Genomic DNA, 2,663 nt, shown 5'->3' with positions numbered 1-2,663 from the left:
GGCGTGGCGCCCAGAGCCGCCGTGAGGCAGCCAGGCGGGAAGGCCATTTTCCCTGCTCGGGTGATTAGCGTTTCTGCAGGAGGTGGCTGGCGAGAGTTACGGGGTAAGGAAGATGGAGGGCGGGAGGTGGTTGTTTTGTTTTACTGCTGCCCCGGTGCAGGTAGGAGTGCTCCAAACACGGGTGTGACCTCGGCTACGTTTGGTGTTGCTCAGGTGCCAGCCTTGGTTGGGCTCCCCAGAGCCTTTGTGCCAAAGGAGGTGGAGAGGAGGAGCCTGATGTTGGAGAGAGGCTTGGTGACAACCTGCCTGTCAAGGAGTGAAAGAAGGAGATTACCCGACAAAAGAAAACAGCAGGGTTGGCTCCTCTGATAGGGAAAAGACAGGACGGGAAAGATTAAACAAAAATATTAGGCCTGGCTTTTTCAAACATCAGCTGACAGTGGGATTGTATAAAGGTAGCTACTGACATGAAATTAAATTTATTTGGGTAGGAGTTGAGAGTGGCGTTTAGGAGTTCATTTGAGCTGGGATGGGAACTAATGCCTTCGGTGGCCAGATTAGAGCAGTAAATGATTAAAGTGCAAGGAAGGGAATAAGAATAGAGCCCTGAGGGGTTCGGATAAGTGAAGGAGCAGCTGAAAGAGCAGTCGTTCAGTTGGGTGGGGAACCAGATTAACTGTGGAAGAGCTGACAAGCAGTGATAGAGGGCATCCCAAGGCGATGGGCAGTTCCAGAACTGCACGAAGGTGAAAGGGGCCTGTAAGTTAATTCCTGGCTAAGCCTAGTTGCCAGTAGTTTCAGCAGCCAGAAACTAGGCTGCGGCAGATCAAGGGCAGTTAGTGGGAGTGGGAGGGGAATATGGAAAGGTAGGGGGGGTCAGAAGAACAACTTCTCACCATAGTCGGCTTTGAATCAGAAAAACAGTGGAGAGGAACGCTAGCTCATGTCAGAAACTAGGGTAAAAGTGGTTTCCCTCTGGGTCTGGGATGATACTGGGCTATCCTTCCTTTCCAACAGGAACAATATGGCATGTGTGTAAAGCTTCTGAGACTGGAGCATTAATGCTCTTCATTCCCTGCTCTGTGTAGTGCTGCTGTTACCACTGTGAGGAACTTAAGAGCAGTGCAGAGCACACAGCCTCAAGTAACAGCACTTGCTCCATTGCAGGTATGCCTGTGATCTGTTTCTGGTTAAGGTGTTGAGAAAATTCTTAGGTGATAGGTAAAGAGTTTGAAAAGGAAGTGAAGAGTAAAGAAATCCCTTGTGTTCTCTATATGCAAGTGTAACATGAGAAGACAAATACATTTGTTTCCAGAACAGATGACCAGATGGAATGAGATAATAGACTGGTGTGAGGAGTTTGCATGGGAAGGTTTTTGGTGGTTTTTTTTTTTTTTTTTTTTTTTTTTTTTTTTGGTTGGGTTTTTTTTTTAGGCTCTAATTTTATCCAATTAGAACCTAATCCAGAGAGTACATTATTCTCCTCCACATGGCCTTTCTTTTACTTAAAACCAGATCTTCCCTGCAGGCAAGACTGGAGAGTGGAGCTCATTATTTCGAAGTCAGTTAATTTGTCAGTCATTGGACGTGTTTTTGTGGGGCTTGTGCTACTAAAGTGCTGGTGTAAAGGACTAAGCAGTGGAGGGGATATAGAAAGTGTGGAAAAATACATTCTGTGGCACTTGCTGGCTTTTATGGGGAGGTGGTAGACCCTGCTGCACTACTACACAGAGCTGCCTGCAATGTCTGTCTTTGGAGGGAGCAGTAGGGACAGGTTCTGTAGTGCTTTAAGGGAGGAAGGTGGACAGGTGAAAATGCTAAAGAACCAGGTGTTTGATTCTAATGCTAACTGAGGAGCTTGGAAGGGGAGATTATCCTTAAGATAGGTGTGCTATCTCCGTGTCTTTCCCTTTAGTCTTTCTACCTAAGTTGGGTCTTGCCTGCTTGCTTCCACAAACTCTGGGTCAGGAGAGATAAGGCATGATTGTACATGCATTTTTCAGAGGTAGTACCGACTTAAGCAGGCTGTGGCCACTTGTTCCTACCTCTGTTCCACCCTCTCAGCTGTGTCAGAAGAGCTGTTTGTGCAGCTAGAGAGCTGGCTCAGAGTTGAGGAGGTTATTTTTGACATCCATTTTTCATCGGTCTGGGTTCATGTGCAGCGGGGGTGCAAGCAATGGCAGGTGTTAAGAAAATAACTGTTCAGACCATAATGTCCACAGAAGGAAATGCGTGTCACTCCCGCTCTGAGTGTTTTAGACGTCTGTGCTGCTGCTTCTGTTATTATCCAATTTCCCTATCCTTTGAGGGGAACCTGGGGATTGATTGACACTGGGGGACATAGGGTGGGGAGGAAGGAGCATCCCTTTTGCAGGGTGAAAAGATGATTCTAGGGTACACTTCTGAATTTATAGGCTAAAGTTTTTCTTTTGTAGTATACAAAAAATGATCACCACGGAACTCCAGTCGTGGCTCCGGTGCATTAGTGGAGTGAATCAGTGAGCTCACTACTTGTGAGACTTCACTGGGTTTTAGAAATTGACAGTACTTCTGTGAATGAGGAGCAGCAGTTGTACAACCATTTGAGATCTGTCTTGTAAATGCCACAGTTTGCCCCTGCTGCTCCTGGGGTTGTGTCAAGTCCTGGGTGGGCTGGGACGGCA

The 2,663-nt window shown here is 47.0% G+C and overlaps 1 protein-coding gene across 3 annotated transcripts in view; it reads left to right on the top strand.

Annotated features, from left to right (window-relative positions):
- The window catches only part of GRHL2 (grainyhead like transcription factor 2), a 68,524-nt gene that overhangs the window by 1,064 nt on the left and 64,797 nt on the right, over positions 1-2,663 (top strand). Inside the window, exon 1 of one of the 3 annotated variants that reach the window (XM_017730343.1) lies at positions 869-1,167. The exons of the other annotated variants lie outside the window; for them this stretch is intronic. The gene's annotated coding sequence lies outside the window, so the exon portion shown is untranslated. Of the gene's footprint in view, positions 1-868; positions 1,168-2,663 lie in introns of those variants that run through there. 3 annotated transcript variants of the gene reach the window in all.

The sequence above is a fragment of the Corvus brachyrhynchos genome, unplaced genomic scaffold, assembly GCF_000691975.1.
Source record: "Corvus brachyrhynchos isolate BGI_N302 unplaced genomic scaffold, ASM69197v1 scaffold302, whole genome shotgun sequence".
NCBI classification, from domain to species: domain Eukaryota; kingdom Metazoa; phylum Chordata; class Aves; order Passeriformes; family Corvidae; genus Corvus; species Corvus brachyrhynchos.
The sequence above is the reverse complement of the archived record's forward strand: the minus strand, read 5'-3'. Positions and strand labels throughout refer to the sequence as shown.